Below are 11,915 nucleotides of genomic sequence, written 5' to 3' on the forward strand. Positions count from 1 at the left end.
GTTCAAATCCTCTCCTCCACCTTGTTGCATCCAAATGTGTTGGACTGACCTTTCCAAATTTCCAACCAATAGATCCACTTGCTGTAATTAATGGGAACTGTAGTCCAACATATTTGGACAAAGGTTGTTTTAAAGATAACTTAAACCACCATAACTCTTATAAAGTTAAATTTTATCAGCATCCTAAATATTAATATTGAGGGGTCCTTGGTACTTTCTGAGCTTGGTTATTACGACCAACAGCCAAGCTCAGAGAGCACCAAGAAGCCTTCATTTCAGCCCTGAGCTACAAATAGTCTATTCTAGTATTAATATTCTCCTTCTTCTGTGATTGACTGAAAAATTAGACTTTTTTTTTTAAAAAAAAACTTTTTTCTTGTTAACCTGATTTGTGTCCATAATTAAGCCAGGACTAGATTTTTTTTTTTTAAAAAAAAATCTATGTTGGGCAGGGATTCTTTCCCAACCTATCCTTGGTTATTTTGATAGTAGAGATTTGTGCTTGTACAAATTACTTTCTCCAAAATGAGATGTGACACTAAATTCTCTTTTGGAAATTAAGGCCAGCCCTAAGGGTTCCATCTTGCCCAGATCATGGCGAAGGCTTCCAAAATCCTGTTCTTAAATAGAATTGCACCCGCTTTTGGACAGTTTTCTGTTTTTCTCCAGTTAGCTTTCCAGACAGGGATAGAAGACAAGGGTGCCCCCTTTTTTTAGAGAAAAATATGCTCTTGAATTATTCATTTACGTGCCTGTTTCTGTCCCAAAGTGCTTCAAAGACCATTGAAGTTAGACAGTTTTCTTGGATCAGCCTTGGCCGTCAATCGAATTCCTCTCTAACCCCATTTCTACCTAGCCCAAGTCCTCCTGCCCCTATGCAGAGAAACCCAATGCCTACTCTTAATTGCAGTTTAGGCTTCCTTCCTGATACACCACTGACTCCGTCCTCTTCACCTGGTTCTGATCTGTTCCCATCCTGGTTGACCCATCGATCCTCTCTGTAAACTCTCCTGGGAGGCTGAGATTACCCGTTCTTCACCTGATCCAGGGGATTCACTGCAGTATGAAGTCACTTAGCAGCTGGAGGTCTGCTCAGAGTGGAGAGCCTGTTTGGCAAGATGTGGGGGGGCCCTTGAGGTTCATTGCCATATTCAGCTGAAGAACTCGAGGCACTGCCTGTTCTCATATGAAAGCACAAGTAAGGTGGGCTTCTTCCCTATATACAAAATCGGCACAATTATACTTTTAAATTTTGATTTTGCATTTATGGATGGCTAGCACTAAGTGGCTGTTACCCAGAGATATTTGTATAAGCAAAAAATACATTCTGTATCCTAAGAGGTGTGTGTGTGTATAAGTAAATATAGAACTCTGCGTCTATGTTTGCAAATCTGTGCCAAGTCTACTTGTGTTTTTGCCATATGGACAAACCCTTACTACAGCTGCAATCCTAAATACCCTTACCTGGGAATGAACCTCACTGAACCTAGAGGGATTTGCGGCTTCTTGGAAGTGCAAGTAGGACTCTCTGCCTTTACTTGTTGCTCCAAATGAATTTTGGGGTAATTGCTTTAAGTAGCCCTCTATATTTTATTTATATACACTCACAGAGATAAAAGACAATAATTTATCTCTCGGAACAGCCAGGTAGATGCCAAAATTAATCATCACAAGTACCGGTATAAGGAAGAGACGATAAGGATCTTTTTCTCTCTCTCTTCCAGTAGCAACGTTGAGCAATTTCTTCCACTCAACAAAGTTAAGCACTTTTTCAAATTGTGCCTCTCTCTCTACCCCCCTCCCCTTGTTTTAGGAGGTTTTTTTTTTTAAAAAAAAGCAAAAACACAACTCCATTAAAATAAATGTGCTTGCAATTGGGCTGATAGGTCAAAGCCCGCAACTTATTTATCCCCGAGTAGTAGCCTCATTAAAGTCGATGGAGGCGCTTACGCTCTGCTCTGCCCGTCAGCACGCCTGGCTTCTCAGTTATAGATCATAATGTGCTGAGTGATCATGTAAACGGTACGGCCCTCACCTCTCCTCTTCTCCCCCCCCCCCTCCGCGCCTGTCTCCCTACAAGAGACTTGAAGCCCATTGAAGGAAATTTCAGAGTCCGCTGTAATCTTGGCAGAAAGAGGCGCGTCCGTCCGTGCGCTGGGATGAATCCCGCCCCACCCCCCGGGTCAACTTTGCCTCCCACTTATTTTCCTAGTTTTGCAGCTCGATCCCATTTGCCGGGGAGTGAAAGGTCTCTGCGAAAATTAACGGCGGCTTGCAAGCCCTTTTCCAGGCACCCTGGGGTCACGGCCGGAAAGTTCCGCGCGAGCTGAAAGTTCAGCCCGGTGGAGGCGCAGCTCCCGCAAAGCTGCGGTAGACCCCGCTTGCCTCCAGTGGGCTCCCTCTCACGCGGGATCGCGCTCTAAATCCAGGGCGCTTGGCTGGTCTTGCAGCCGCAGAGCCGGTTCCAGGGACGTCGATCAAAGGATCCCTTTCAGGGGAACGTAAAGAAGGCGCTCTTGCCCGAAAAGCCGGGAACGGGAAGGCCCAAGACTCAACGGGGAGTAAGCAGCCAAGCACCTACCGCTGGTGCTTGCCGACCCCTCGGTTTGCAGGGACAGCGCCATCCGGGGAGAGACCGCCTAGCGCACCCGTGGCCTCCTGAGCCTGGGGCGGAGGGAAAGCGCCCCGAGACAAGCCGAGCAAGCTGATATTTTCGGAAGATCTTCGCACTCCTTACTAGCACTGATGATGTTACCTAGTTTGGGTAATGCAACCTCTGCAAGTAAACAAGCAAGCACAGAGAGCACCAAAGACACCCCCCCCCCATTTCAACCCTGAGCTACACACTTTACTGAAGATTCCCCCCCGCCCCCCCGAAATGCAGACGGCTAAGGAAAGAGCCAGTCTCTGCCCTCTTCTGAGATGCTGGAGCTAGGAAAAAGGGAGGGTCTCTGCCCCTCTCGCCCACCACTTTCCACCACCACCACCCGGTCATTTACTCGAACGCCGCCGAGGGAAGGGCACGACTTTGGCGCAACTTTTCCCTTCTCCTTTCCTGATTTCTACTTTATTTTGTATTTTTCCGCAGCTTTGTCCGCTCTGCCGAGGGAGTACCCCCCCCCCCCACAATCCCTGCAGCCGTTCCGGCGCCCTCCCGACAACTGTGAAGAAGTCAAGAGGTCCCCGGTCTTTCTTTCACCCTCTCCGTTGTTCTCCCTGGCACTTGCCTTAAAAAGTCTGGCGCGGAACGCATTGAACCCTTCGCGTCCCAAAGGCTGCGAAACCCTCTCCTGGGCCCAAGCATTCCTAACCGCCGCCCCCCCCCCAAGGGATTTGGCTTAACGATAAATAAATAAAGCTCTCCCGGTACTGTTGTCCCCGAAAGCTACATAGGTGGATTAATTCTTCGCCTATTGTAATTTCCCACGGAGGTTCTTCTGCCTGTACTGGTGAGGGACCGAGACTTTGAAAGGGGCGCCTCTGTCCTGCCCTGCTGAAGCTAAAAGGGAAATCTTCGATGGGCATCTCGCGCTAAACTTGGAGACAGCCGGTTTTTACCTACCTTTTCTTCCTTAAAGGAAATTCATTAAAAAATGTAGTTTATGTAGTTTCCCCGGATTTCCCCCCCCCCTTTTATATATCTTTCCTTTCTTCCCTCCATTCAATAAATTCAAAATTATCTGCAAGCTTTATTTTTTTTAGAAGGAAGGAAGGAAAGGAAAGGAAAGAGAGAAAAAGGAAGGAAGGAAGGAAGGAAGGAAAGAAAGAAAGGAAAGAAAAAGAAAGAAAAAGAAAGAAAGAAAGAAAGAAAGAAAGAAAGAAAGAAAGAAAGAAAGAAAGAAAGAAAGAAAGAAGCGAAACTGTTTGACAAATGACATTTCTGAATGCAGAAATGTCCTTGCAAATAAAACCCTCGTGAAGTGGGAGCCTGGACCTAATTATTTAGGACGTTCTGATCAACAGGAACCTCCATTTCCCACCCGAGTCCAGGCACTATTTTGTTTTTATTGTCATCACTTCCAGAGCTATACGCAGTCAAATGATTCCTCGGATATTTCTTGGAAGCAAATCTCACAAAAATCAAAAATCGATGAGGTCTAAAATTAGTTTAAATCCTGCTCTTTCTGTGAAGCATTAGTGTTAGAAGCTGTCCTTATGTACTGATACATATCCTCTATAAATCTGTTCACCTATCTTCCCATACACAGGCCTCTTTGCTCTTTTTTCTCTGTGAATAAACATAATCCTACAAAATAATCTTAATTATTAATCCAGTTGTACTTAATGCATAAACATTGGTGCGCCCGCACACAAAGGACCTTGTCTTAACAATATTATCAACAACACGTCCACTTAAAGTCCCCTTCTATTTTCAATACACAGACTCTTCATTAAAGGCCCTCCATTGATTAACTTGGAATTGTGGGTACTTGGGTAGTTTGCTTAGGCCTCTGAGTTTATTCCCAGGGCTCTTTATTTGAAGCAGCCAGAGATCTGGCAAAATATTTGTTTAGCCCTGAATAAAGATCTGATCTGGATTTTCAGTGATCCAAGGTTGATCCTCTAAACTCTCCATACGTGTTTCTGCGTGTCAAATGAAGGTAGATTCGCATGATCAAAGTTGCCCCTTTGTTACATATGAACTGTTGCACTTGAACCGTCTTTAGGGAATATTTGACAGCTCTGGGCATAGGGGAATCAAATATAAATAGTTGATTAGGTGTGACTCAATTCATTTCACAGATTTTGAGATCGGCCCCGGAAGGAGAAGATTTTGCAGAATTCTGCAAAAGAAGAAACCACAGAGAATCGCAGCTATCTTGATTCTCTTCCCATTGGCTTCAGTGAGAGGACTGCTCTACCAGATATTTCCTTTTGAAATCAACGCAGTTTAAAGTTGCTCGATTTGTAAAGGTGCAATTAAAATCACTTTACCATTTAAACATATTCTCTGAAAGAGTCTGAGAATTCCAACCAGAAGCAGCCAGTACAGAAACTGCGTTTCAGTCTGCTGTTGGCTCCAGAACATTCCCCCTTTAGTCGGCAGGGCAAAAGAACTTGGTCACAGAACAATTTATGAAAAGCTGAGATACCAAACATTAATCACAGGATTTTATCTAACATGGACAGGGCGTGGGGGGGACAGAGACTGCATCTAGAACCGCAAGGCTTACAGTGTAACTCTACTTAGGTTGACTTAAAAACAATTCCCATCCCTGCTCATCGGGCATTCCTTTCTGGATAATGGTTTAGGATATCATTCTTGAAGGATTAGTACAGGGTACTTATACGTTTCATATGGGGTGCTAATAAAAACAAATAGGATAAGAGAGTAGGAATAACAACTTCTTTAAACCATGACCGAATTGGCTTTGGTGTTCTTGGGGCAATGTACACGTTAGAGTGGGTCAGTTGTGGTCTCACCATGCTTACTGGTCTAAGGTAGGTTGAAGATCTTGCCTAGCCTGCCTTTAAAAGATTTCTCCTGGCCATACCAAGAAAAGTTCTCCTGCGGTGCAAGTGTAGAGTGTCATGGCCTCTGAAATCAACACCATTCTTCCAAGTAAGGTTTCCAGATCAGCTTTAGAGGTTTGGTTTCACGCTAGCTTATATTTAGAAACAGCATTCAAGTTCTTCGTTTTCTTAAATTTGCCCCTTTTCTTCTTCTGCAAGTGGGATTTCCTCTGAAATAGTTGTAGATACTCTTTCCGTCTTCCTCTCCTCCTTCCTATTACTTCTTCTCCACTTTTAGGAGCGCTATAGTTTGTCTTGCTTATTTTATTTTTCGCTGATCCAAGTCCCACCTTCTCATTTTTCTCTTGGCTGCTCGGTTTAGTTGTTCCAACGGCCGTCTAGGATTGTTGACTTTTTACTAAGGAGGTTTGAGAGCAGCCTCCCCGACTGAGCGACCTCCAAATTCCTGGGATTATCATTCCCATCACTCCCAGTAGGCATGGATCTTTCTCTAGGAGCGAGAGAAGCGGCGGTGGGAAAACACCTGAAAAGGCAGCCGGTGCCTAGGCAAAGCCACGCTCAGTGTGATACCGACAACCCCTGTTAGCAGGGACTCGCAGCTTAAACCTGCAGGAGTGGAAGCAGCTGAGACACAACCGAGGGAGGAAGTGAGCGAGTTTAGGGGCGCCCAAGCACACTCACCCCACCACCCCAGCTAAGTCTTCCCTGTGTTTTGCTAAGCTGCCCAAACCCAACCAAAAGTGGTTCGGGCCAACAAAGGACGAGGAAGGAACGACCCAAACACCTCGTTCTCGCCTCGCTCTTCTTTTCTTCCGGCAAAACCCAAGGGAGCTTTGCTGGAGGGTCTGAACTAAATAACTGCATTTTGCAGTTACATTGAACGTCTCTGACTCCACCGAGCCCATGTAAATGGTAGGCCGGCCACTTTTTCTCCCAAGGACGGTGCGACGTGGCTCCGGGAATCAATATGCAGGCAGAGCTGAAGGCCGATAACAGAGAAGGATCAGCGAATGTGATCATCTGCATTTTGGGGCTCGCTGTTCCTTAGCTCGCGCTCCCCAACGCCGCCGCCGCCGCTCGCTGCTTTCCTGACCTTGTGGTCAGAAAAATCCCTAAACGTAGATACTGTGACACCCAAGGTGGTTGCCTTGTTTTGCGCTTTGGCTATCCCATGGAGCCCGGGGGGAACCGAGCCTCGTCCAACTGGGGCGCTCCGAAGACGAAGCAACTAATGATTTGCGTGTAATTGGCGCTGCCCTCTTCGAAACTTCCAGCCCTTTTGTTACTTTGTGTGGGGGGTGGGGGAGGCGAACGGCTTGGAGGGGGGCAGAGAAGGAGGAGAAAGAAATCAGGTTAATCAAACCTTTCGCCACGGCCAAATTCACCCCCGGGGTCCTTGCAAACATTTGTTTGAATAATTTACCTCCAGAATAGGAAAATACTAATTGTTTTTAAAGTGCCGACCCAGAGGGAGGGGGAGCGGGTAAAGTGGGAGGCAAGCGGACTGGGGGGGGGACGAAGGGAGGTATGTATGTGGGCAATGAAATCTCAGGATTTGGGTCGTAAGGAAGAACTGGGCGTCCCTCCCTCGAAGAAAGCGAGAATGCAAAAGCACCTGCAGAGATTTGAACGGCCGCGAAATTTCTTCCAGGAATGCTGAAACCCCCCCCCCCACCCCCAGATTTAAAGGGGCCACGTCTCCTTTCTTTGGTCTGTCGCGGCGGAAGTCCTCGACCTTTCTCACAAGCGCAATGGCCCACATCTAACGAAAATCAGTGTCTATGGCGCCTACTTGGAAACAGGACCTATTAAAGGGTGCTACTCCCTCCTAACTTCTTCTAGGGGTTTTGTGCAGACGCCGGGACTGGTGTGGTATTGCCACCCCTTGGCTAAGTTTGTGAGGCAAAAATGGCTCATAGCCGACTACGCCATAAACTAGATTGACCACCTACCAATTCGTGCCTGAGGTCATGCGGAGGAGGGGAGGGAAAATTTAAACTGGGGAAAGAGTCATCTGGCCAGGCACATAAAGGCCTTGCTGTACCCTAAAACATCAAGAAGCTTCCGGTGTCGTTAATACTTGGATTGGAGACCAACAAGAAATCAAAGACCTGCAGACTAGATTAGGATCCCGAAAACTCACCCAAGAGGAGAATTTTTTTTTAAAAAAATGTTGGTATGGGTGTTAAGAACATTATTTGGAGCTATCCAAGAGTGGTGGGAGCTGAATTTGCTTCAGATGTGTTCTTTCCATTCCCCCCCCCGCCCCCTCCCCCGCCCCCAATTATGTTCAGGTCTTCTTTCTTCTAATCAGACTTCACAAAGTTTTGGGGAAAATTGAAGGGGGTAATAAGTTTATAAGATTGAGATACAAATATGAATATGATGATATAAATTAACTAAATCTATTACGGATTTTAATGGGTTTGAAAGTTAGCCTTACTCGCACATTTTAAGGACCAATCCCATGGGATAGTTAGACTTGTTTTGGAATAAATAGGCATGCATTTATTAGATCTCATGCGGACTGTAGAACTGCCCCATTTTTCTGGTTCCTTAAATCGGAAAAGGGTGTGTGATTAAACCAGAGTGGTTGAAAGGGGCCAGGTGTGTATTTGCAGGTTCTTATTTTATTCCAGATTTCCATTGAGTTTTGTCCTCCTGCCTCTCAGGTCAGGAGAGGAACTAAAGAGAAGGGACTCAGAGGGTCCCCGTATCTTCTGACTGAGGCCAGGATGGGATGGCATTTATGACAGGAGTGGGTTGGGAAGGGAGGGGAACTGTTTGTTGTTGGTTTTTTGCAAGCAGGGCCTTGAGAGGGCGCCCCTCACTATCAAACATTGAAAATATATTCATTTTATTTTCACTTGCCCTTTGGCGACTTGAATTTAAGGATCTATATAGAAAAGTTGAACAAATCCTATCCTCGGTTGGAGTAGGTTAGGGTTCTTTTGAAACTTAGGGAAAGTGCATCTCTCTCTCTCTCTCTCTCTCCCCCTCTCCCCCTCTCCCCCCTTTCCTTTAGCTCTGGTCTTTCTGACAGCCTCTTTTCCCCACCTCCTCCGAATATCTTGGACATGCTGGGCTTCAGAGCATCTTTACTGGGTGGAAACTCTTCTGAACGTGGGGAGGGACTCCTGCTTGGGCGACCCCCCTTGGGGTCTTCGAGGCTACAGTATGCCAAAAAAAAAAAAAAAAAAAAGCTTGAGCAGTTTCCCTGATGACTAAATGCTCCCTGAGTCAATTGCTTCGGCCTGGCCTGCGATTGTTCTATTTGACTGAAAAGAAGAGCGACGTCTTAATTTTGTGGAGGAAAAAAAAAGAAAGAAGGAAACTGGAGGCAGACGCAGAGAGGAAAACCCTGAAGCGTTCTCAGCGCAAGAGGCCGTTTGACTGACTGCTGCGCCCTAACTGACCTGACTCTATCTTTGCTCCAGAATTTACATAGGTAAATTACAGTTTCTGCATTAGATTAAAGCTTTCCCTGGGAGCCTTTCCCTTTCTACATTACTCAGGGAATTCAACACACTGTATTCCTCGGGATTTACCCTCCGTGCCTATTCAACAGCAGCAGCCTTTAAGCACATTTTTGCCATGTGTCTTTCACTTGAAGTGTACTTATGGTTTAACATAATATCAACGCGTGATTAAAAACACATTAAGCAGTGCCCAAAAGACTGCAGAGAAACAGATTTCCAAACGAGGGCTGTAATCCTAAATGGGAATACTAGGAAACGATTGGACCGAGTGGGGTTTACTTCAGTGTAAACAGAGCTAAGATTGGGCTGGAGGTTTGATCAGGAACAAGATCTTGCTTGGAGGAGCAGCTAATTCCAGCTACACCTACTACTAGACACTGGGTGTCAGGAATGGCCACAACACTTGTTCCCGAATAGACACAAATTCACTTTGTGACAACAGCCAGGCCTGCTCTCTCTGCCATTTTAGCTGTACTTGATGGGAATAAGTACCACTGAACGCAATAAAATCAATATCGGAACTGCAACTTCCTCCAGTTCTTAGTGGAGTAGCCTCGGTGAACCAACCTGCCTGCCTGCCTACTTAGAATCAGAGAGCTCTTCTGTCTGAAGTCATTCGTGGTTTATTTTTCAATTGTCCTTAATGGTGAGGGAGGGCGAGAATACTTTGACATACGTACTCGGGCTCATTTGTTTGTTTTCCAAAATGTCACATGAAAAGAGGGGGGTGGGGAGAGAAAGACTATCAACTTTCCAAAGGGAAAATTCGGGAAAATGTTAGAGGAGCACCTGGCAACAGGATATATCTAACTAAGAAACTTAAGTTCCACTATCCTGAGTGGGTTGTCCTTCAAACAAAGAACAACGAGGATTTATTTCACAGAAAACCACGATCCACAATCTGCTATCAGACCTGGTGCCCTACAAATGTGTGGTCCCCAGAAACCTTGGCGGCAGATTTGGGAGAATCAACTCTTCATTCTTTATCCAACGAACAAGGACTTTTTTTCTGCTTGCACTATGCCTTCTCCATACCACTGGAACGAATTTTATTTCATTTTGAAAGAAACATTTTCTTATTCCACTGGTCCAAGGCATTTTTTGCATATTCTGTGTAAAAATAACTTCACGCAGAAAAGGGAAGGATGATACAGCAAAGTTTCACCACAAACCTTTGGAACTGGGTTTCTCAGAATTATTATTTGCTTTCGGTTTATAGCTCTTCACATCAAGTGGCCTTGATTTCAGTAGCCGAATGGATCAGATTTAAGAGGGTTCGGGAATTTCCGAAATCAAGTTTGTTTGTTTTTTAACGTGGGGAAAGATACATTTTAAAGACTGCAAATGTCCATGCTCATTGCTTCCTGAATAACTCATTTAAAGTATTAAAATAAAAAGTTTTTACAGTTTTGTGCGTGAAAGAGGTTGGTGGAACTGTTCTCTCCTTTCGGCTCTCTCATTCCCCCCCACGTCCGCCCCCACTTCCCCAACGTTTCCCTTTCCGATCTCTCTTCTCCAGCTCATTTAAAATTCCCCCGAGGAAGCCTCGGATTTGACTGAACCAATCTGAACAATATTATTGCTAAAAGAAGAGGAAAGAGAGAGGCGCATCTAACTCTTACCCACCAGCTAGGATTTTTGGAACATAATTAGGATTAAAAGAAAGACGAGGATTGGAAGATAGAAGTATCAACTAAACAGTAGAAAATAAAAATTCTCTCTCTCTCTCTCTCTTTCCGTCCCTCCCTCCCTCTCCCTCCCTCCCTCCTCGCCTCTCCGCCCCTTCTTTCTTACATTTCGTTCGACCTGCAGACTGTGCGGTTCGGAGAGATTGCCTTCGGAGTAAAAGTCCCCAGTGATCGCGGCGCTTCAGTCACTGAAGAGCCAAAGAATCTGACGCCCTGTTTTATTAGTGCACCGTAATTGACGAGGCTTAAAGCTATCGCCTCCAACCGACGGTTGGGCGCCTTTACCTACCCACACCTCAGCCCCACACTAGCTTCCATTGAAACGACTCACTACCTTCAAGGGCTGCTCGTTTGGGAACGAGCTCCAGCCCAGCTCAGCTCAGCCCAGCTGCCCCGCGGTCACCGCCATTCCCCGAACCCTTTCCCGGACAAGTGCAGCGCCGCAGAACGTCCTGTTGCTCGAAACGCGGCGGCAGAGGAACCGGGACCGGCGTTCTCCCCGATTCCCGGCGGAGGCGCCTTCTGGTCGGAAGGCGCCCCCTGGATCTTCCTGGGAATTAACTTCCGCTTGGAGATCAGGGTGCCAGACAGCAGCCTGACGAACAGGAGGGACCCACAGAAACAGTCCCGCCTGTCGGGAAAGGCGGCCTGGGCGCGCACAGTGGCTTTGGGCCCCCGACCCCCGGCTTCCTCTCCATACCGTCCCCCTGGGTTTTCGGGAAAAGGGGGATCGGTTAACGACGACTTTTTCCTAGGTTTTCTTGGAACCGTTAAGACGGCAGGTTTTAAAAGAAAACGGGAGCATTGCATACAAGTACGAAAAATTAGACCCCTCGCCGAAAAACCAACCGTGTTTTTTAGGGAATCTGAATGTGTGTAGTAAGGGGTCAGAGGGAGGGAGGACTTACAGAATCCGGAAGAGAATTTCGAGGGCAGAAAGCAGGTTTCGGTGACCCTAGGATAGAGGTGGAAGGCCAGGGTCTCTCTCTCTCTCACACACACACACACATTCTCTCTCTCTCTCTCATTCTCTCTCTCTCTCCTTCAACTTCATCTTCCTCCTCTTCTTCTTCTTCGTCTCCTCCTCCTCCTCCTGTTTGTCGTCTGTCTTCCTCGCCCTTTCCAGCTCCCTTTCGGTTCCAGCAGCGCTCAGCAGTTCGCTCCCAAAAGCGTTTTCCCCCTCTTTTTTCCCCCTTTCCGGGGGCTCTGCATTAGCCAATTCCATTGACAGTTTTCAGCCAGCAGCTGCAGTCATTAAAAGGCATTTACACCC

At 46.4% G+C, this 11,915-nt stretch overlaps 1 long non-coding RNA gene across 2 annotated transcripts in view; it reads right to left on the reverse strand.

Annotated features, from left to right (window-relative positions):
* Positions 1 to 11,915, reverse strand: part of LOC148116923 (uncharacterized) — a 29,212-nt gene extending 17,297 nt beyond the window's left edge. Inside the window, exon 1 of one of the 2 annotated variants that reach the window (XR_015731552.1) lies at positions 11,551 to 11,915. This is a non-coding gene — a long non-coding RNA (uncharacterized LOC148116923). Of the gene's footprint in view, positions 1 to 10,748; positions 10,803 to 11,550 lie in introns of those variants that run through there. The other variant, XR_015731553.1, reaches the window with a different exon arrangement.

Source organism: Pantherophis guttatus, chromosome 1 (assembly GCF_059756535.1).
Source record: "Pantherophis guttatus breed Tessera chromosome 1, ASM5975653v1, whole genome shotgun sequence".
Taxonomy (NCBI): domain Eukaryota; kingdom Metazoa; phylum Chordata; class Lepidosauria; order Squamata; family Colubridae; genus Pantherophis; species Pantherophis guttatus.